We start from the raw sequence: 24,084 nt of genomic DNA, 5'->3' as shown, positions 1-24,084 counted from the left end.
CACACAAGCCCAGCCGCTACAAAGAGTTGAAAAATCTCTTGTGTCTCAAAGGAGCAAACATGCATCAAGGCACTTCTTCTACCGGTTTGTTTTCATTTATGCTAAGACTAAACACGGTCACGGCAAGGACTTGGGATGTACGCTTGCCACAGAGATAAATATACCACATGCAATAAAAGCACACCTAAAACCCAAACTGCTGACCTCAGAGAGTAGTTATTTATACTCCACTTGAAATTAATTCTGCAAGCAGAGATGTGCGAGTACCTAAGACAGCAAGTCTGCTCTTTTCTCTCTAACGGAGTAATGCTGGCTCTTCCCTCCCTCGGAGCACAGCCTACCCAAGGGGGTAAAACCCCAAATACAGCCACGAAACCCAGGGTACAGGACCCGGCCAGGCTGGTCCCTCCTGCCGTTCCCCGCTTCTCAGCGCCCACCCTGCATCACAGCGGGACACGACTGGTCCCCAGGGGATGCTGCGGGACCGGTCCCACCGCCACCGCTGCCCCCCAACCCCGAGCGCTCGGTGTTGTGCGGGTATCGCCTCCCTCCGGAGCTTCCTCAGTCCCTCTCCACCGGGGAAATCCCGACTGGATAGAGGGAAGCTCCCCGCTCCGAGCGCCGGGGCACCCGCCGGAAGATGCTGCGAGCTCCGCCAGCGCCGCCGCTGCTACATAATCATAATGATTTACGAAAACCCCAACAACTTCAGAGCCGAATGAGGAGCTGGAAGGCAGGGGGGAGGCTCCCACCGCGCCTTCTGCAGCCGGGGAGGGGGGGAGCGGGAGGACTTCCAGGTAAGCGGGGAGGAAGGAGGAGAAGGAGCGCAAGGGGGGCCCGGTACTCACAGCAGAGCCTGGGGAGCCCGCAGGGCACCGAGCCCCATGGCCAGGAACGGGCGGGCGGACGGACGGACGGACGGACGGACGGTCTCTGCTGCCGCCGCCGGAGCCGCTGCCTCGCTGTCTGCCTGCGGTGCCCGCACAGCCTCTCCGGGTGCCCCGTCCCTCCCCTTCCCTCCGCGGCGGGGCTTCCTGCCGCTCATATAGCGCGCCCTCAGCCACGTGGACGGCGCCGGGGGCTCCGCCTGCTCCTCCTCGGAGCCGGGCAGGGCGGTACCGGGGCGGTCTCACCCCCCCATTCACTCCTGGTTCTTCTCCATCCCCTCCCCATCCACCCCAATCCCTTCCCGTTCCCACTCCATCTCCTCCCGTTCCACCCGCCGGGCTGCGAGCCCGAGCGGCTCTCCTGGGAGCGGCGCAGGGATAAATCCGGGCTCCGAGGTGCGCTCCGTGGAGGGTCACCACCCAGGAGCACCGCTGTTCTCTCCACCCCGAAGTCCCCCTAGCTGATAATGGACTTTGTGGATGCTGAAGGTGATCGCAGGAGGGAAAGTGGGAAGAAATTGCATGCTTCTCAGAGCAGAAAATACACGGTGCATCATTAATCATAATAAAACATAGCACATAATCGATAATACCTTATTTTGGTCCAGGTTCAGACATTAAGGTGACTATAAAGCACCGTGGTATTAAAAAGAATGCAGCATCATTAAGGAATTCCCCCAGACAGAAACATTCCACTGATGAAGTGTCTGCTAAAACTATTTAACAACATAATGCTGTTTTTTTTAGTATCGATGTGGAAAGACTGAAGCTGAGACAAGAAGTGGGAAGGTTATAACACCTCCAGAGAAGCAAATGATCTCTCTGGTCTTCTCCCCCGCCAGCAGTGTAACATGCACAGTGAATATCTACAGCACATGTCAGAAGGGAAAACCTATTCCTGAGCTCCGAAAAACATGTTCCTTAATACTGGACAGCCAGTGCGTAACTCCTTTTGTGAAGCAGATGAGTCTATAGGCTATTAATCTACTTACTGAAACTGCCCACGTTGTTGGTTTATTACATCCATGACAACATACTTCCACTGGAAACTGTAATGTGTTACGTAGGAGCTGTAAGTTGTCAATCATCACTCAGCCTGTTTCCATAGAGTTATATTAGCAAAAGCTTAAGTGTGAATTCAGGCCAGTGTCACAGTGTGTGTAGATATTTGCATCCGGGTTTGAGTACCTGGGACAGGCTCAGCTTTGTGCTTAGGAGCATGAGCCCACACAAACCATCACTAAATCTCATCCCTGGATACTGCAGAGCAACATAGTGTTGTACTCTTCATAAACAGGGCTTGGAAGGGATTTAATCTAAAGTAACGAGGGTAAAAAATAACCAAACCCTAGTCTTCTTGTGTAAGGAATATATCAACACAAGGAGGTAGTGTGTGAAGGAAAGAGTGCATTAAATAGCTCTTCACTGCTTTTTCCCAGGAGCTGCTTGCCACTTTGCTGGAGGTGGGATAAGGCTCTTGAAGAACTCCAATTTGATCACCTGTGGCAGTTTCTGCACCCCTTTTTGACTTGATATTTGCATACTTTCAGGTAAATAAGTTGAATTTCCTGCTTCATTTCTTTCCTGGTGATTGTTGGTGAGTGGGACTCTTTATGGAAATATCACTCACCAGCTAAGGCTGTACATCAAGTTTGGAGATCTCTCCCAGTCACTTCTGAGGTGATGGAGGGAGTGAGAGAATGATGTGGGCTCAGAAGAATATCCTATAAAAGCAACAGTGCTTGGGGAAAGGAGAGTCTGAGCAATCTGCATTTCACTACCTGTTGTGTACACATGGTCTGTCCACGAGATTAACAGAGAAAAAGTTGATCCTAGTGAAACAGGTGATTTTCCATCATACTGTACATAAAGCTTTCTGACTGTGTCCGTAGGTTGTAGCAAGGGAAGCACCCTGCAGTCAGGAGCATCCTGACTGATAGTTAACCAAGACGACAGGGTGCCCAGAGAAGCTGTGCCTGCCCCATACCTGGCAGTGTTCAAAGCCAGGTTGGATGGGCTTGGAGCAACCTGCTCTAGTGGAAGGTGTCCCTGCACATGGCAGGGGTTGGAACTGAGCTTTAAGGCCCCTTCCAAACCATTCTATGATTCTATGACTGAAGAAATGGAGCAGGGGATAATATGAAGCTTTCTCTGCATTTTCAGCCCTATTTCTCTGGAGTACACAAGGGGTAAGTTATGCTGCACCCCTCCAGCCACCCCAGCCTGGGTTACAAGTAGAACATATGGAAGCAAGCTCTGCAGTGGCTGCTTTCTGTCACAAAACCTCCTTTCTGCAGAGCAAGGCAGAAAAGGAGGGTGCTTGCCCCAAGGGTGCCTCAGGAGGTATGACACAGCGATACAGATGGAGCACAAGGATGCACAGTTCACAGAGGGGTTCCTCAAGTCTATGCTAGTGCCTGGCTCAGCCAAGAGCAAAGACCAAGACCAAATCCTCCTGAAACAGCAGGTATGGAACCTATTTCTCTTTGTTATGTTGATGTTACGCTCAATTAACCCCCATGGATGCTCTCAGCTTCACTGATGCACCCAAAATGAGCCTGCAGGTAACAAGTGCTCTCCAGTAATGCCTTAGTAATTACAGCAGGGTCCAACCTGGAGGACTGGATCCGCTCCCCTTTATACCATATAATTTCCCTAGCAAGTGTCATTTAGATGTTTTGGGGAAAGAATCCAGGATTTGTTTCACAGGCAGTATTTCCTCAACAGCTCAGTGAATATGAAATACTTTGAACTAACCATGCAAATCTCACTTGTCTTCTTATGAGGAGAAATGATATATATTCTAAACTCTGGGCCAGGGCTTTCAGCTGTTGATAGGGGATAACTATGCAGATATCAAAGGAGCTGTATCAGCTTTCACCAAGTGGGGATCCAGCTCTTTATTCATATTTTAACATTCAGAAGCTGTGCCTAGGTAAAGCATTTTTTTCTATGTATTTTTAAGTTCCAGTGTTCAATTTTATAGCTCTTCCCTCAGTAGCAGGATTGTTTCTCAGTAGTCGATGTTTAAAGGCCCTTCAAGGCTGAAGGAATTAAGAATGAATAATTTAAAGCTGGTCTGTGATGCAGACTTTTTTAACATATGTTTTACAGGCCACGTAGAACTCCTTTTTTTGTCTTGTCAGTAGATATTTTACAAACATGCTGTGCTGGAACCAAAACCCTTTCTTATTTAAGACTCAGATTTGAGCCCTCCTATGCATCGGCACAGCGGCGTGCTGGAGTCTACAAGCCATAACAAGGAAATCATTATCACCAGCACTGATCAGAAAAGACAAGAAATGAAGCAATTTCACTGTTATTTCCTCTTAAACATACGGGTGAACCAGGCATGGGCAGAACTATGGCTCTTCCATCTCAGAAAGCCTCATCCCAAGGCAAACACAGATGAACTGCAGTTTGTTTAACCTAAAGCTGCAGAAGGGCTGGTCCCAGGTGGTGCTGGAGAAGGAGGCATGAGACACGTTGGTTTTTGGCTAGCTCTTGAAGGTTGTCTGGGCTATTGCTTTGTCAGCATCCTGTTACCTTCGTAAACAAGGTAATGCTAAGAACGTCAGCTTAGTCACTCTTGCCAGTTTTAGTAAGCAATAGTAATTGGTGTTAAATGATTCACTAATGATTCACCTTTTATGGATTTCATTTCTTGTCCCTTCCTAAATCCTTGCAACAGCAAAGGAAAAAGGCGCTTGCTCTGCAAATGCTCAAAATCAGCCAAGGTTTCAGCCTTATGGACTGGTTTCCATACTCCTCATTGTTTCCCTGAATTGTCCTGTGTTCCATTTCTATTTTATTGTTACTCCAGATTTGCAATTAGAAAGAAATTGTTTTGATCATTTTAAAAGCTCTTTGGGCCCCAAACCAACTTCAAATACTTCAGCAAGACGTAAGGGTAGGCACTGCACTGGGAGAGCACAGATTTGGGCTTGTGTTTGCTCTCCCGTCATTTGCTTTTCCTTCAGTAGGTAATCTGTCATCTTTCAATTTAGCCAATTGCCATTGTGTCTAGGCCAAGAAAAAGTTAAATAGAAAATCCACATTTGGTGTGTACATGGTTGCCAAGAAGCCATTTCTTCTCGTCTGTGTAAATAAATAGTCATTCAGAAATGACTGGCTTGTTCTAAGAGATGTGATAAGTGCTGCCACTGCACCATGGGAGGAAAAAGAAGAGGACCAAGGAGTGTGGCCAGCTAGTGCTCCATCCCCAGCTTCGCCCACTAGTTCTGTCAAAGGGGACCATTCTTTGAACAGGACAAAATGTCATTGGATAAATACTGACTCAGTTAACATAGCAGGTGTGATTAGTGACCTAGCTGGTTATGTCCCCAGTCCAGGACCAAGCTCCATTCAGTCAGCTCACTTTATGAAGCAAAGTGATTTACTGGTCGCTCTGTATATTCCTAAGTAGCCAATAATTCATGTTTATTATGTATTCTACAGAGACACACCTAGTGATTGACGTGAGTAACTGTGGAAGAGACTACTTCCAACAAAACTTCATGAATGTGAAACTTACAGTAGTGACCACAGACTCCACACAATTTGGTTCTTCTCACTGGCGAGAGGGACAGATGGACTACGTATACCTTATCTCCACTGAAGACATAAAAGATGTTCTGTATTTGAGTGTTTCAGAGGCACTGCCCTTATTTTACGTAACTTCCTACAGTTTATACACAGTGAGTACAAGCTTTATAATGCTCTCTGATGGCAATGGACTTTGCCACGAATGATTGATAGACAGTTTTATCTTGTCCAGTTGAGGTGGTTTCTTGCTTTTGGGTTTTTTCCTATTGCAAACAACACCCTGCACTTCTGACAGGTGTCACAAAACTGTGATATTCTCCCCTGAACCAAAGCCTAAAGGCAACTAGTACAAGCTCAGGTTTAAAATGGGCTTTTTAGGTCACATCTTTAACTTCTGCACTTCACAGAAGCAGACTCTGGCACTGAGGTGAGATAAAAGCAAAGAGAAAAGAAACAAAAAAGCATCCAACATCCTCCTCTGCTGTCAGAGTTCAAATGGCGAGGACCTGTAACAGCTCAGTGGTACTGGCATATGGCTGGTGCTGTCAGCATCTGCTTCACAGCACCCAGCTGCAGGACCACATCTGAGATAGCTTTGACATCAGAGCGGGATTTCTTTTGGGGCCAAACTGTTACACAGAGACAGTTTTTCACCCTCTAGAACTCACTAGTGCTGTACACAGGAGCATCAGCTGTTGGTGAAGGTTGTGATACGGCACAACCTGCTCTCAATAAATATCTGAGCAAGCCAGAAAAACCTTGCAGTATTGCAGCGCATCAGATCACACAGCAAACACCACAAGCCTGATTTGCAGAGATATTCAACAGATCCAGAGCTCAAGCAAACTCAATAAAAAACAATCCAAGCTATGAAATATTCCTTTGCTGTTACGCTCTTAGATAAATGTGTTTTTTTGCTATAAGGACAATATAAAACCTGAGAGGAACAATAAACAGTAAATAAGAATAAAACACTGTGAGGATATTAAAATAGATAAAACTATAGTACCCCTGTTCAGATACAGGAAGTTAAATTCATGTAGGAACATTCATCAGCCATCAATAATTTACTGCAGAACAAACAAGCGGCACAAGCAGGATAAAGGTAAGTAGCTATATAGCAAAGAGAGCCAGGTATGGCATGCTTTGTAGGTGTTTCATACATATGTAGCATGTTCAGTCTCCCCAACATACATTCATGGCAGCTCAGGCATCACCTACGGAAAGTCACAACAGTAAAATTCACCTGACTTACCTTCATGCATCTTGATCTCATAGAGCCTTGGGGATCATCTATTCCCAGCCGCTTAGGCTGAAAGTCTCAGCTTTTCCCAATGCTGTGGTTTAGCTCCAGCCAGCCACCAAGCCCCACACAGCCACTCACCTATTCCCCCCTCTGTGGAATGGGGGGAGAAAGAAGTATAGAAGTGAGAAAACCTGTGGGTTGAGATAAGGGCAGTTTACAGTAAAGCAAAAGCTTCACACACAAGCAGAGCAAAACAAGGAATTCATTCACCACTTCCCATCAGCAGGAAGGTGTTTAGCCATCTCCAGGGAAGCAGGGCTCCATCACACATAACAGTGACTTGGGAAGAAGAGCACTTTTACTCCAGACATCCTCCCTTTCCTTCTTCCCCAGCTTTGCATGCTGACCATGATGTCACACAGTATGGAATATCCCTTGGGTCAGCTGGGGTCAGCTGTCCTGACTCCATCCTCTCCCAGCTCCTTGTGTACCCCCAGCCTACTTGCTGGTGGGTTTAGAAGCAGAAAAGGCCTTGGCTCTGTGTAAGCACTTCTCAGCAATAACAAAAACACGAATTATCAGTACTGCTTTGGTAACAGATCCAAAACACAGCCTCACACTAGCTACTATGAAGAAAATTATCTCAATCCCAGCCAAAACCAGCACATTCTCCACTTCTTATTCCATACTGTTGACATCATGCTCAAGTCCCACACTATCCAATACAATCTCATTAACAGCTACTTCCCATCCTTCCCATCCTTTGATTTAACGCACAGATAACATTCTCTTTGCCTGTGGACCACCCCTGTGAAATGTCTGAAATGCAATGTCCACAAAATGTCCATTGAGTTCCCTTAGTGCATGACTTTTGGGTTCCAGCTGTTGTGGTGGTCACTCAGAACAGAAGAAGTGATGTGTTGCATGGAGTTATTGAGCATCAAAGCCAGCTCAGGTTGGGTCAGTGCTGCAATTGCACTGCTTCTTGTCCTCCATTGGTTCAAGGTGGTTCCTGCTATAGTAATTCTTAAAACATGCAACTCAAATAACAGGTTACAACAGTTTAAAGATATTTTCCATTACAGTCTCTACCCCTGGTCCCTTTGGGCCAGGTTATAGGGTTTTACATTGCAATGAACTTCCCATTGCTTCTAGCCTGATTAGCAACAAGGGGTTCCTGCTATGGTAATTCCCATAACATGCAGCTCAAATCCTGGTTACGATAATTTAAAGCTATTTCCATTACAATCTCCAGTCCCAGTACCTTTGGACCAGACCATAGGGTTTAACATAACTCCTGCCTTTGCCCCTGCTCCAGCTTGAACTTATCCACAGACTGCAGTCCCTTAGGGGTGTACCTGCTCCATTGTGGGCTTACTCATATCCACATGCTTTGAGGTGCTCCAGCACAATCTCATGCACAGCCACAGATGCTTGAATGTGTGCCTTCTCCATTGTGGAGATGCCTTTGGGCCACAATGTCTTCAGAGGTACATCTGTTGTGGCACAGACATAACCACAGCCCCAGATGCTTCAAGATGTACCTGCTCTGGTGTAGACACATTCACAGCCATGGATGCTTCAGGGTGTCCTGGACTCATCCACAGGTCACAGACCCTTTGACTGATGCTCACACTGAGTTCCAGCCTATCCAGTCCAGCAGCACAGGAGCAGCAGTGATGCCCCAGCCATCTGCCAGCACAGGCACATCACCACTGCTGTTATCAGAACATACCCAGCAGAGAGGATGACAACCATCATAGCAGTGCAGTGAGCTCTGAAAGCAAAAAGCAGCCACTAATGAGCACTAGACTTTAATGCAGAGTAAAGCAAGTAAAGCAAACAAAGCAAGCCCCATGGCAAGCACAGGAGCCAGTCAATTAATAGAGAAACAGCAAAATCAGCTATAAATTTGATCTAGCACATTGCAATAAAATCTGTTGTTATCTCAAACACTTTGAGCCCCACGTTTCAAACCAAAAAGGACTGTTGTGGCTTAACCCCAACTGGTAACCAAGTCCCACACAGGTGCTCATGAGAGGGCGAAGAGAATCAGAAGGGTAAAAGGGAGAAAGACAGACGTTCAGCCATCCCTAGGAAAGCAGGGCTCCATCACTCTTTAGCTGGGAAGACAAATGCTATCACTCTGAATGTCCTCTTCCCTCCTTCTTCTTCCCCCAGCTCTATGTGATGCCATATGGTGTGGAATATCCCTTGGGCCAGTTGGAGTCCTGATTGCATCCCCTCACAGCTCCTTGTGCCTCCCAGCCTACTCACTTGTGGGGTGAGCAGTAGAAAAGGCCTTGTCTCTCTCTAAGCACTGCTCAGCAGTAAGGAAAACATCCCTGTGTTATCAACTGTTTCCAGCACAAATCCAAACACAGTGCACACCAGCTCCTCTGAAGATAATTAACTCTATCCTAGCCAAAAGCTGCACACTCGAGCAAAGACATGAAATTGTGTGCATTGTGCGTTTACTGATGGTGAAGTTATGAGCACCATTAATTTCATTTCAGCTGCTGCCCAGGAGAATCAGGGGAAAAACAGAAGGTGAAATTAGACTTAGAAAATAAACATTGTTGATTAGGTTGAAGTGTCTATTAGGCTTGTGTTTGAGTTTCCAGCCCACAAGGAGGATGGCAAGCAAAGCCTGTTAGAGACACGTTTTGACAAGAATGCACTTTTCCGTGGCTTGAACAAAATAAATATAGTAATGCAGAAGAACCTTTTCAAAGTCAGGCTTATGTGCTTGTCTGATCAGCACCGTTTCATCTCTTCTGAATGTCACAGAGGCACACAAGCTGCACCAGCATGCAGTTCTCAAGATAAATGTTTTTCCTCAAAGGACAACTCGCACATACCAAGGGCTGTACATGCTGCGTTAAGTTAAACACACTAACAAAACACTACTTGCATGTGGAAGTCATCCCATGGGAAACTTATGAGTAAGCCAAGGAACCACACCTGGCAGATGTTAGTCACACGGCTTAAGTTAGTATGGAATGCATTTATGTTGAATGGTAGAAAAGGAATACAATACGTTAGAGTAGAAAAGGGTTTTTTCTTGCCTGATATATAGGTTAAAATCACATTCTGCCATCCTTTCCAACCGGTGGGACACAGGCAGGGATAAATGGTGTGGGTGGAATCCCTCCAAGGAGAGATGGTGAGCTCATGTGCTGGGGTAGTGCTGATGATCTGTTGCTAACCCACAACATGGAGCTTGGTGTAGGACAGAGCATCTGAGATGTTACCTTGGAAAAGAATAGGTCTAGAAAGAGATTTCTCTGATGCAGACTGGGAAATACTTCGGTTGCATCATTTCTGTGTGCAAAAGCTAGAGAATCCTTAGCTAAAGCAGTGCTAAGTCAGCTGGGACGGCTATTTTAGGTCTGGTATTAAGACATCAGTAATTAGAAATGAATTTATCATTGACAGAAGGTTTTTGAAGTAACTGATCATGACTTTTTTTTCCACTGATGTTGCAGGGTGAGATAAACAAAAGCAAGACTACAAATAGAGTTCCCTGACTGCAGAGGAGCAAAGTTGGGTAAACTTAGGAATTGCTTTAATGATTAGAGATGAGAGCTGGACAAAAGATTTCAAAGACTTGAAAATGGTCTTTCTGTACCCCAGGTAGGTGCTACATTCTGAACATAACCTACATCTGAGAAATTGGGTGGGAAAATGAAGTGATATAGAAAACCAGAGAAGAGCTAATCTAAGCGTAATAGAGTGAGATTTATTAAAGTAGATTTAGGAGGAAGAATGAAGTTAAGATCTTGAAGGTAAATACAAAATGGGATGAAAGGCAAACCTGTGTTTACCAGAGAGAGATTAAACAAGATTAATTTGTAAGTTGATTTGAGACCAGAGGCAATTCTCAGGAAAAGACTAATGTAGTAGAGTGTGCTTACCTGGTGTTTGATGAAGGAGGTGAAATGGTGCTGCTCAGACAACTGGCTGTTTTCTTGGAAGCTAAAGATGGAATAAGACCACTGGTCCAAAGTCCATGTGTGCTGAGCACAATCTGTTAGAAGTTACAAGCAGAGCATTTGGTGCTTTATGTAACAGTGGATTCAAAACAGCTTTTTCAGAAGATATGGGAATGTTTGCACTTATCCCAATCTCCTACCATCTCATTGGATGTACTGGTGTTAAAGTGCTCACCTTCACCACTGCAGCAGCTCAACTGTTCTACAAGGTTCTGCATGCAGCCAGGATGCAGAAACAGGTCTCTCTCCAAGCAAGGAGCATGTCCAGTGTAGTTTAAAATGCTGCATAGCACTTCTCCATGCTATCACAGAAGCAGAAGGGTGTCTTGTCACCAAAGTCAAACTAAAAAGATAAGCCCATCACTCAGGAAGAGGAGGTATCCAGCTACTCTTGGATGCATAGGAAGAGTTACCTGGACTGGGAGGTTATCTGCTTCACAGCTGGCAAGCACGTAGCAGATTTGAGGGAGTTGTTATTCTAGACCAAGGTAAGCAAGGTGAGCCTCACCCTTAGGAATGAATAAACCCATCTGCCTTAAGATAAGAACTCTTTACTTCCAGTGAAGGAGGGGAAGGATGTGGTGTACAAGATGACTCAGCTGCCAACAGGATGAAGCCATGAAATGGGCAAATGAGATTTGCTCAGCCTTGCAAAATTAAAGCTGAGGGGGAATACGATTGCTGTTGATTGATTGGGAAGTGAATGTCAGGGAAGGGGGGAATATACTGCAGCTGAAGGAGGAGTGGGGATCAGCTGCAGGTGGATGTATTCAGGCTGCAAATTAAAGTACTGTTACTAACTATCATACAAGAAGACAGAAAGAGGCAAGAAAGCCTCCAGAGGAGAAGGGAGAATGACTTCTCCAAAGTTTACATATGGGAGTTGATGCATTCCTGTGGAATATTTCATATGGTTTGCTGTATGAGAAAACTGCCTACCTTAATGAATCAGACCTATACTTCATTGTATAAGGAAATGTAGCTTGATGTTGCATATGCTGAAAGATATCCATTGCTAGCAGGTGGCACCAGTCATATTGTACTAAAAGTAAGAAACACAGATACAGAATAGTCCGGTCCCAGCAAAGGCAACCATCCAAGACCCTTACCTAACCTCTCTGCCTGGTTTGCTGCTACGAGAGTGCTGAGGTTATGATCAACTCAAAGAAGGCTGAAAATAGAGAGCTGTCTATCATGGGAAGTGCTGTTGAGATCACAGAATCATAGAATGGTTTGGATTGGAAAGGACCTGAAGATCATCTAGTTCCAACCCCCCTCTGCTATTATTAATATGTTCACACAAACAGTCATGAACTATGCAAAGTAAAAGTTTCCCAAAGATAAATAATACCAAAATGCAGTTTTTAAAGGTTTGCTTCTGGGCAAAAGGAGGATTTTTTCATTTAAAGAAAGAAGAAGCTAGCTGGTACAGCACGGTAGTGTTTCCACAGTATAGTATGAGCTACTGTTCCATTTCCTCTGTTACAGCTAGTTTGTGTCATCAAATGCACTTTTTCTCTTTTTCCTTACTTGCATTATACTTTGAGCAGTCTGAGAAGTCAAATTACATTTTGATCAAGATACAAGGCAAAGAAAACCCCAGCTGTGATTCAGGTTGATATTCCAGTTTCATCACTGTTCATTAAATAGGATGTGTTTCAAAGTAAGCTTCATGAATACATACAAGGTTGAGATGCCTTTGCAATTGTCACAGTCTTCCATTATTTCTTCTAGAAGACATTTTCCCCTGGTTGAGAACTCTCCTACATGGTGTGCCTGAGCATTGAAACTTGATCTATTGATAAGTTCAGACACAAGGGCTCCATCCTCAGCTAGTATAAGTCAGCTTTTTGGCGCCTTCCATAGATCTATGGTGATTTGTATCATCTAGGGATCTACCTTCACCTTTGATTCTGTAGAACACTCATATCTTTCCTTTTGCATACCATTCATGTAATTAAAAGTTCCATCTAACCCTATGTAAAGTATATATCATAGCAACATAGAAGCTGAAAATGAACAGTTGACTAAGAAATAAGCCACTGGGCTGTTACATACCCTTTTTTTCCCCTGGTATCTTCATAGATCTTCTCAGTGATATACTCTGCCTCTCTTTATTTCAGAAATATACCCACCTTAGAGCATATAAAATGCTGTTTCTCTGTTGTTCCACTTCCCTTCTCTTTATTGTATTAAAGCCTGTGTATTGTCTTTATTAGATGATATCTATACCATTTACACTGTCATTATCCCTACGGTTGCCATCAGGGGTCAAGGACCTATTTAGTGTGATCACACTGGCTTATACTCCAGCCACTCCTCCCTGAAGAGCAGCTGCAGCAGGAGCTGAGATACCATCCTTATGGGATGCTTTTATGTCTCTGAGCCCTGCAAAACTGTTTCTTGTTTTACACCAAGGAAAATGAGCAAAGTAGGAAACAACATGTATAAGGACACGAGGACAGAGCACAATACATACACTACTTCCCAGCTGCCCTCATGGTGCATTAACTGCTCCACAAAGGAGTCAGAAGAGCTGGTTGCCAGCAGTTCGTGAAAGGCAGTAGAACACATTCTACTGAACTCTCTAAGATCTGAATTGAACCTGAAATACAGAAAACATTTCTCTCTATCTCAGAAACTAGAAGGTTATGGACATTGGTACCACCTGAAAATGGCTAAACAAATTCAATCTTTCTTATCTTCATTTGTCACTTGAGAGAGGTATAGGACTGAAGAACTGTTGCTTCCTGGGGCAGCAGCTCAGAAGTCTTGTCCTATTTTGCTTACAAAACTATTCTTATCTGTGCAGACCACATCCTTGCAATCATTCCCATGACTATGTAGCATGTAGTTATGTTAAAAAAAGATTAGCTCTCTTTTTAGCAAATAAAACAACCTGCTGTATTTTTATCTATTTATTTATGTCCTCTGCAGAACAGAGAATGTGGACTTTTAGGTATAGAAAAGTACATGAAAGCTTTAAAATGAACTTAATATGGGGATCAGCCAAAAGATCTGGACAAATATCTGATCCGATGTGTGTAGCAATGCAGTCCACAGGGGTTTATTCAGTTAACCCCTATAAGTGGAACAAGAAGCATTTGTCTGAAAGATATCTAAGGCTCCCAAAAGCCAAGAAGCCACCACTTCTACAACTCTTTGGCAATAGTTTGTCTCACTTATTACACAAAAACCCTCATTTTGTATTTTCCTTGCATGCATCTGGCTTCAGCCTTTAGCTGCTAATTCTTGCTTCTCTCTGCTGGATAACAATGCCCATTGGAAACAGAATTGTCTTTGTTGAAGGTCCTCCATGCCGTAATCAAGTTAGCACTGTGATCTGCTTGGGATTAATTAAATACATTGAGTTTTTCCAATCTCTCACGTGGGATATATCTGACCAGATGTGAACTTCTACCCAACAGATGGCTGTACAGCAGTAGTCACCATCTCTTTAGAGTCAGCACAGAGAAATGAGCCCTTCCAGGGTGAAGTTCATATCAACATGTATGCTTAAACCAGAGCAGATAAATGTCCCTTTAAGCTTGCCTATTTCTCTCCAGCAACAATTAAGGAAGCCTGTGCTGACTGGCTTTTATGTCACTGCCTGCATTATAGACCTCTGAATCTTACTCTTCGACTAAGTCATTTTCACAGCTTTGAATCATTTTCTTGCCTTCCTTCTCTACATATCACACTGATAAGACTTTGCAGCATCTCCAGCAGATGCATGATACTAACGCCTAAATATGAGAAGACCTCACTTTAAATACTGGGAGAGAACACTGGCAGTTCACTGAAAACCTGGCTGGGGAGATATGGCTGGTTTTCAATATGCATGCTGTTCACAGCCTCTACTTTCTATTGATTGTACCTTAACGAGATGCATGTGACACTGATGAGGAAACACCTTAATAATTATGGTCCCCCTGGAAAAAGACCAGATGATGCCTCTGTTAATATTTTTGTTCCATATCTGTTCTCCATTTTTCTGACACTAACAACCCCTGCAGCATCACAGACTTCAGCTCCTTCCATCCGTCTTGGTTTCCAGCATTAGCCATTGAGCTGTGTCTAATGGCTCAGCCACTAGCCCTGCCAGACAGCTGCCAGATGTTTTATTTTTAAACAAATACTTACATCTGTTGAGTTATAAAGCAGAGAGAGATGAACCCATTCTTGATGGGGTTTTTTTTCTCTGCCACTTGAAGACAGGCTACGAATTGCGCAATCTCTGCAACAAAAGACAAAGGATTCATACATCTGGTCAGATCCCCTTTCGTTTATATAAAGCGTGTTTAAGTGTTGGTTTATTAGGTCCGAAGGAAAGAGTTGTAATAAAAATTCTTTCTCTTGCCCAACACATTATCCCTGTTTCAGGCATGGCTGGTTGTAATGCTCTCATGTGATAAATATCACAGGTATAATATATTTATATATTTCTTCATCAGTGACTAAGGCGATAGGACAAAAGGTGATGGGTTCAAACTTAAACAGGGGAAGTTCAGGTTAGATATAAGGAAGAAGTTCTTCACTGTGAGGGTGGTGAGGCACTGGCACAGGTTGCCCAAAGAAGTGGTAAATGCTCCATCCCTGGCAGTGTTCAAGGCCAGGCTGAGCACAGCCTTGGACAACCTGGTCTAGTGTGAGGTGTCCCTGCCCATGGCAGGGGGGTTGGAACTGGATGAGCTTAAGGTCCTTTCCAGCCCAACCCATTCTATGATTCTATGCTTACTTGCCTGGGTAGGAGGCATGGCTGGGTAGGAATGTGTATCTCTTTCTGTCTGGGAGAGATTAGAAGTTTTCCCATTGGAGTCCTGCTGCTCACTTTGGGGTCTTCTACCACAACCTGTAGGAGCAGGCAGGCATGCTATAATAACCCCTCTCTTCTGTCTTGCCTACTTTCCCTCCATCCCTATCTTCTTCACTCCACCACATTTACTAGCTGTGATTGCAGGAACTTTCAGAAAAATACCCTTTTGGACAAGTGTTGCCACTTTTTCTTACCTGTGGCTGTGCCCCCACAGATGTACAGACTGTGTTAGAGAACCAGGTTTCAGCCTATGCTTGCTGTATCATCTCATGTCAACCTCATCCTTACCTATAACCTGGTCCAATAAGCATCACGAAGGCAGATTGTACTGGCTGTTCATGACGTTCCCTTCTCACCATGGCTTTCTTTTGGAGAAAGCAGGAATAAACTGTGGTAGAGAAGACATTCCTCCAAGGAATTTATTCTTATTGTTAGATTTTGCTGTACATTATTGCAGTCAATGAGCCAAGACGATTCAGGTGAGACCACAAAATGCCCCTATAGCTCCCTCCACATTAGTCTATAAGTGATTTATATCCGTTTAGTTTTAGTTGTTAGGAATCAATGTTAAGTTAAATCAATATAATGTGGGATTCTATTGATTTGAGAAGGTCCACACAATGGGTTTAAATAACCATTTTCAAAGTGTTTCATACCTTTACTTAATAAAAGGACACATGAACCAGTCTGAGAACTACAAATAGAACAACTATTTTTAGTGGTGGTTCATTGCAGGGGTAGTAAAGACTAGGCAAAACTGAAACCCTTGTGGGATAAATGTGGAAGTGCTGGAGACATGAAATAATTCCATAAGAATTCAAACCATGTCTGGTATTTTGAAACTAATCTTTACTCAGCTAATATAATCCTGCTTTAGAAAGAAAGAAATAACATGGAGGGTTTTCATTTCTTCCCTTATTTTCCTGCTATTTATATCAGAGGATTTTTACAATCATCTGTTCACAACATCACACAAACAACCCTGTGACAATTGGAATAATGTTTGCTAGAGGATTAGGGGAATGTGTAGAAAGAATCATTGCTTCATGTGGGGACAATCAAACACCCATTGCAGGCATCTTTGTTCCTTAATTTCTTTGTGCTGGTACCTTGATTTGTTTCTCAAATTTAACAAAGAAGGGTATGAAGCCACTAAAAAATCTAAAATTACAATGGAACCATATGGAAATATTAAGTTTAGAAAGTCTGAGCACTTAAACCAACTGTTCAGGGTATTTTCCCCTTAATGTGCTTACATAAATCACATTAGTTTTTATGAGAGTTATTTTTCAAATTTATAGACTTTTTATTGGATGGATCTTCATCTCCCAAGGTAGCGTATGCAGAGCCTGAGTGTGCTTCTGCAAGTTAAAGACTACGGAGCTTAAACTGTAACTCTGACACTGGATTTGTGGATGTCATTGCATACAACGGTTAGCCCAGGACTTTTGGGATAAATAGTATAATCATATAATAGTATTTTAGCTTTTACTTTCTAGTGCTCATCTTTAGAAAGCTGAATTGTCACTTCTGAATACCCAATATTCACATTACTGATGTAGCAGGCAGAATTTGTGTGGCAGTTTTAGAACTGGCCTGTGCTGTCTTCATCTATAACAAAATCTGGAGAGAAATCACTGCCACTATTTGAGTGAACAGGTCACAAAGCTGTCTATCTTGGGCTTCTCATCAATGTTTCACAAAAAATCCCCCATTCCTGGAAATAGATGATTTGGGGGTGTTGTGGTTTAACCCTGGTAGACAGCTCAGCCCCTCACAGTGGGATGGGGAGAGAATCAGAAGGGTAAAAGTGAGAACACTTGTGGGTTCAGAGGAAGGCAGTTTAATAGGTAAAACGAAAGTTAAATGCCCAAGAAAAACGAAACAAGGAATTTGTTCACCATTTCCCATTGCAGGCAGGTGTTCAGCCACCTCCAGGAAAGCAGGGCTCCATCATGTGTAATTGTGACGTGGGAAGACAAACACCATCAATCCGAATGTCCCCCCGTCCTCATTCTTCCCTCAGCTGTTATTGCTGAGCATGGCATCGTATGGTCTGGAATATCCCTTAGGGTGAGCTGTCCCGGCTGTGTCCCCTCCCAGCACCTTGTGAACCCTCAACCTGCTCACTGGTGAGGTAAGGAGCAGAAAAGGCCTTGGCTCTGTGTAAGTGCTGCTCAGCAACAACTAAAACATCTCTGTGTTATCAACACTGTTTCCAGCACAAATCCAAAACACAGTGGTATACAAGCTACTAGGAAGAAAATTAACACTAACCCAGCAAAAACCAGTACAGGGGAATATCTCATAATTTAGAAAAATAAAATGTCTGCTTTTATGAGTTATGATTATATTTATGTATTTAAATTTTGTATTTATCTAATAATATGTATAATGTAAATGTATATTAATTGTATTTTATTTATATAAGCTTTTTCTATTTTTCATAAGCACATGTACTGACTGTGCCCTGAAGGTTCAGAAAAGCAGAAGACAAATCAGATTTTTCCAATATTTATTATAATATTGAATGCAGAGTTATTTTAACATTGATTTGAACCTCTTTTTTTTAGCTCACCCATTTTGATTCTGGCATTACTGTGAAAATCAGTGAGACTGCCTTGAGTGTATTGGGCTACACTAAACCCAAGAGAAAAACCAACACAGAGCAAAGCTTCCTCCCCATTCCACTGCAAGACTGCCCCAACGCAGGTTGATTCCCAGCCCTTGCTACTATTTTGAAGCTGTGAGTGCTGACTGATCGCCCTGCACAGTGCTGCAGAGCTCACATAGAGCAAGCAGTGCTCTGTGCCTGCCTATCACAGCACGTGGAGGGTCTAAGGAGAGACTACAGATGCTTAGCTTCCAGTTGAGCAGCAGAAACCATGTCAGACAAAGCAGAGCACCTCAAAGATCCTGCCAGCCAAACCAGATTTTGTCTTGGAAATCACTTTAATCCACCCTTTTTGCATACTCCCTTGTGCAGGTATGGGTGTAGATTTTGGAGGCATAGCTCCAAAACCCTAACTCTAGCTCAATGTACAATCCCACCACTTCCTTCACTCTGGCCAGTGTCTGGAAAGTGAATCTAAGCATATTTACAACATATATAAGGTAAAAGGTGGTCACGACAAGGATAATGAGTAAGTAGGACAAAGAAGGGATGTATTCTGCTAGCTAGATCTGCCCTTGGGACAGAGTCTGGATTCTGACTCATGTTGGTGCTTAAAGTGTCTTTGAACACTGGTTATAACACTCCATCTTGCCCTAGTGAGACTTGAAAGTTCTTCAGATAAAGGAGAACAAAATCTCATCAAAAGGTCAAAATAGTCATGGAGAAGGTTTTGTTCCACCTTTGATACTGACAGTGACTCAGCAGCTAGCAGCCCTGATAGGATGCCATTAGCTGCTCCCCTTAGAGACCATGCTGTCTTCCTCTCTTCCTCCTCTGCTCTGGAACATCCTTCTCAAGGAGGATTAACTCCTTAGGGTTGGGCTGCATTGCATACTTGAAGTCTTTTCTCTTGGCTAAGAGACTTTAACTAACAGCATAACTTCCGAACAAGTTCAAGGCCTATGATCTTCTCTTCCCAGGAACCAGGCTGATTTTTGTGCCAAGAGGTGGTTAGTCCTAGTTAGGACATGAGAGCAGTGGACTGAGGGTTTTATCCAGGCCAAAGCCAAGCTCACCCTCTAATGTCTTCCTGAGGGCAGTGGGATGTTATCCATCACTTGACATCTTTACCCAAGGCTTAGAGTTTTAGATGTCTCTGTGCCATTCTAAAAAGACGCTTGCTTAGCCATGAGCCATGGGCTTGATATGGGAAACATTGGTGAAACACTGGTGAAACACTGGTGTACATTAGCCAGTCACAGAATTATACAGGAGTTCAGTGGTGATGACCCTCTTACTGCCAATATCACTCTTCTTTTTGCCCTACTTAATGCTTGCTGCCAGCTACGTTTTCACTGACTCGGGCTCCTCAGACCTTCTTGGTTTCTCAAGCATCACAGTCCTATCAGCCTTGAGAAAGCTTTAGGACTGCTTGGATCTGGGTTTCGAATACTTTGCCTTCTAGCTGTAACCTACTTCCTGCACCTCAAGAAGGAGCATTTCCATTTATATTCAGGCTTTCATGGCTTTGAAATGTTGTTAATAACCAAACCCTCACTTGTTTTCTTCTCTGACATGGGTGGCTTGGACTAGTCACTATGCATGAAGAGCCATAGTTACCTAATTCAGTGTATCAGTGACATGAGCCAGCACTTGTGCGACTCACTCTGAGACAATGTGGACATATAGAAGTAAGGGGAGAAGCACTGAGTGGTTACACAGGATGGGTTTTTCTTTGCCTGGACATCCAGTCTTCTGCTTATTATTTATTTTGGGGGAACATTTCTATTCTCTTTGTTTGCCTAAGCAGTAAAATACAGCTGCAACTCCTGCTCTGCAGTGCTGGGAGCAGGCAGACACATCCTGAACCAGGCAGTTACCTGCATTACATTTCAGTGAGACAAAAGTCACTGCTGTGTAACAGAGAAAAGAGAAAATTCCTTTCCTGCTTCAATGGCACCAGTACTGCCAAAGGGACTGCACAATGAGCTTTATAAAGCATAGCTCAGATCCCATTCCCATCGCCTTCTTGGGTTCTTTTGCTGACACAGATTGTGAAGAGCTGTGCTGTGGCGTGAGGGCTGGTGATTTACAGTGCACAGTAACAGCACCAGGTTCCTTCAGCTTAAATGACATTAAAATAAATGCTTTCATTGAAGGAAAAAACAAAACAAAGAAGGATGGAAGGGGGTTGGAACTGGATGAACTTAAGGTCCTTTCCAACCCAAATCACTCTATGATTCTGTAAGAGGTAACCCTATGTGAAGGAGCACAACATCTTAACCAGCTGGGTCTGTTCCATCCTGCACAAGGGGAGGTTTCACAGGAATCAGTTCATTTCAAAATGCAGAGATGTGGCAGAGCTGAAGGCTGAGATACATCAGCGTGAGTCCCTGTGGCCTTCTTGTTTGTCGTGGTTTAAACCACACACCTTGTTCACTCACTTCCCCACTTGCTCCCCCAACTCCCAGACAGTTGGGGAGGAGAATCCAAAGAATGTAGCTCCCACGGGTTGAGATAAGAACAGTTTAATAACTAAGGTATAGCACAAATCACTACTGCTACTACCAATAATAATAATAATGATAAAGGAAATAACAAGTGAAGAAAATACAACACCTCACCAGCCACCAACCCATAACTCACCCCATCCTGCCCAACCGAGCACTGACCAATACCTCCTCCAACCCCCAGAGCCCCAGCCCTTCCCGGGTAACTCTCAGTTACATGCTGAGCATGATGTATGGAATACCTCATTGATCAGCCTGGGTCCGGTGTCCTGTTTCTGCTTCCTCCCAGCTTCCCCTCCTCCCTGGCAGAGCATGAGGCTCAGAAAGTCCTTGGCCAGAGTAAACATTTGAGCAGTAACTAAAAACATTGCTGCTATCAGCACTGTTCCCAGGGCGAAAGTCAAAACACAGCACTGCACCAGCTACCAAGCAGGAGAAAATGTGACTGCTACTGCTGAACCCAGGACATTGTTGCATGATCAATGTGTTTTAGACTGGTTAAAACAATCTGAGAATTCATCCTGAAATAGCTGGCTTGCTGTTGCTGGAGAGCTTGATGTGTTCCGTCTGTGCAGGCTTTCCACTTTCTTACCCCTGTCCCATCTTGAAGAAACACCTTCAAAACAGGTCAAGACATTCATTGCTCTTCCTCCCCATAACCACAGATAAGCATTTTGTCATCCTCACAGGTCTCCACAGAGAGCTGTCTCTGTAACTTACAGACTCCTCTGCTCTCTGTACTGCATGTTGGAGAGCACCTGAAGAGTTTTAGACTCATTGGGAATTGGAAGAACATCCAATGATACAATCCTCCATAGATGGAGTCCTCAAATATAACCAAAACATTTCAGTTGTGCTTTTTGAAGTTATTTAATACTTAAAAATACAGAAAGAAAATGGAAATTTTAAGATCACCAGTGACTTAGGCATCCAGATCCATTATAGAATCATAGAATTGTTTAGGTTGGAAAAGACTACTAAGATCATCAAATCCAGCTGTTAACCTAAAACTGCCATGTCCATCACTATACACCTTTTATATACCTCTAGGGACGGTGATCCCACCACTGCTCTAGGCAGCCTGTTCCAATGGCTGAGCACCCTTTTGGGGAAGGAATTTTTCCTAATATCCAATCTAAACCTCTCCTGATGCAGCTTGAGGCCATTTCCTCTTGTCCTACTCCTTGTTACTTAGGAGAAGAGACCGACCACACCTCTCTTCATCCTCCTTTGAGGCAGCCATAGAGAGCAATAAGGTCTCCCCTGAGCTTTCTCTTCTCCAGGCTAAACACCTCCAGGTCCTTCAGCCATTCCTCATCATACCTCTAGATTCATCACCATCTTCATTGCCTTTCTCTCAATGTAACTCAATGTCTTTCTACACTGAGGGGCCCAGAACTGAATACAGTAACAGCAACAGCAATGGTGCAGTGAGCCCCACCTCCCTTTCCTTCTCTGGGCACCATACATGTATGAGTATCATACATGTATGAGCTGCATACAGAGTAGTTTGGTAATGATAGAGTGCTTCTGCAAACAGCCTGCTCTGAAGCGACCCAATCCTGTCTGTGTAAGGCTCTACAGATGTTCCCTAATCTCTGAGGAAAGTAAACATTTCTGTGCCAACCTAGCAGGGAGACCAGCCATTTATAGTGTGTCAGAGCTCTGTCAGAACTACCTTTGTTCTTTTCCATAATATGCTATGGCACAGCTTTGTGAGCTGCACCAAGCAAGTGAATCTGTTGAATGAGCCATCAACGGACACAGAGATTTATGTCTGAAGAAAGGGTGGATAAAATTGCCATGGCAATGTTCAGGTGCCTGAGGCTTCTGAGATTAGGAGCAAGCAGCATGGTAAAGCCAGACACCAGCAACAGCTGAGTGGGCAACTCACAGCAAATCATGGTTTTGATTAAGTTCACCCTTTTCCTAGCCACAGACAAATCGTTAAAGCTCCTGAAGTCCTCTACTTGGTTACGGTCATTACAAATTGAGCCCTTTGTGCAGAAGGCCACTGTGAGTACTGATACGTTAAATCCCCTGAAGCCCTGGAGATAGAAGGTGTTCCAGCATCCAGGGTATTTCAGAGACTTTGAGGATCTTGTCACCTACTTCCATCTACTCTGAAGTCTTGCCTTTTGCAGTGAGAGAATAACTCAGAAGTAGACCTATCTTTTGTGTTTAAGGCAGGCCAAATGAAAACAACAATTAGGTGGGGAGAAATGAGTCGTTTCTTCTTGTCCCCTATATGTACATAGAGCATAAAGACACCCAAACAAGTCTGTAGCTACAGAAGAGCAAATGTCTCTAATCTATATTCACATTCCCTGATCATTCAGCCATTCTTTACATGTTGGCTTGCAGTCTGGTTGTAGTCAGGAGCCAGCAGACTTCAGGCACAGCAAAAACCAGCTTACACACGAGTATGGATGTAGCCTAAGATAGTTAAGTAGCCCACATCACCATAGTAACTGCATGCTGTTGCATTAATTTCAGCGGAATAAATGAAGCTTGTAAGTCAAAGTTTGTCTACACAGAGTAGTGCAATAACACATAAAGAAACTGCAACAGGCTTTCCTGTATGGTTCATCCTGCTTTCCAGGAGGGCCAATTGCCTGGTTGGAAGACTTCATTAGCATGGTTAGCCTGCTTTCAGTATCAGAGCTGGTGTGTGGCTTGAGTATATCTGCACAGCATGGCACCAAGCTGTACAGCACCAACCAGAACCATGGAGAACCCTCTACATTACTGTAGAGATTATCAGAAAGTGTGGTTGTGATAGGGGAATTTAGCAGGTTTCAGTATCCCCTGTTTTTTACTGGTGAGTTTTGCTTAACATTATTTTACATATTGGTAAAGACAGGATTAATTGCTCTTTATGGGGAAAACGAGAAGCGCAGATGGGCTGGGATCCTCATTTTGCTGCTATTGCCAAAAGCCCACCCTTTTTCTTTAAAAAATTAAACAAACATACCATGAACATACAAAGGTATGAATCCCAGTGCATCAGAGATGAGTTCAGGATAGCCTTGCTGGGAGGGGAGCAGGCAAGCACATGGCTATTGGCCACTTTATCTGCCAAAATGCATCAGTGTTTGGCAGGATCTTGACTTCCCCTTTACTCAGATGCTTGAAGAAGTGTTATAAAAAAGAGAGTCTGACTAACGCAAGAACTTTGGTGTAAGAAGGAAGAAAAGGAAACCATTAAAAAGAAGGAAGAATAAAATGAATGGAATATCATGAGACAGGGGAAACATCTGAAGGCGCTGCTAGTGTCTGCAGAGACTGAGGGTGTGTGATGAGGGGAACAACACAGCCATGCCACAGGGCAAGAAACACAGGGATATTTTCATGGATCCTCAGCGGGGAAAGTAAAGTGAAGGATTACATTTCCTGTTGCTGCCCCATTTGCATGGGGCTTGACAAACATCTGGCAATAATTTTACGGCAAACATGACACTTTTCAATCAC

At 43.9% G+C, this 24,084-nt stretch overlaps 1 protein-coding gene across 1 annotated transcript in view; it reads right to left on the bottom strand.

Moving 5' to 3' along the window:
• The window catches only part of ST3GAL1 (ST3 beta-galactoside alpha-2,3-sialyltransferase 1), a 73,277-nt gene extending 72,364 nt beyond the window's left edge, over positions 1-913 (bottom strand). The window contains exon 1 of the mRNA XM_005143812.3: positions 849-913. The gene's annotated coding sequence lies outside the window, so the exon portion shown is untranslated. The remainder of the gene's footprint in view (positions 1-848) is intronic.
• Between the last annotated feature and the right edge of the window lie 23,171 nt (positions 914-24,084).

This window comes from Melopsittacus undulatus, chromosome 1 (genome assembly GCF_012275295.1).
Source record: "Melopsittacus undulatus isolate bMelUnd1 chromosome 1, bMelUnd1.mat.Z, whole genome shotgun sequence".
Classification (NCBI taxonomy): Eukaryota; Metazoa; Chordata; class Aves; order Psittaciformes; family Psittaculidae; genus Melopsittacus; species Melopsittacus undulatus.
This window is presented reverse-complemented; position numbering and strand designations above follow the sequence as displayed.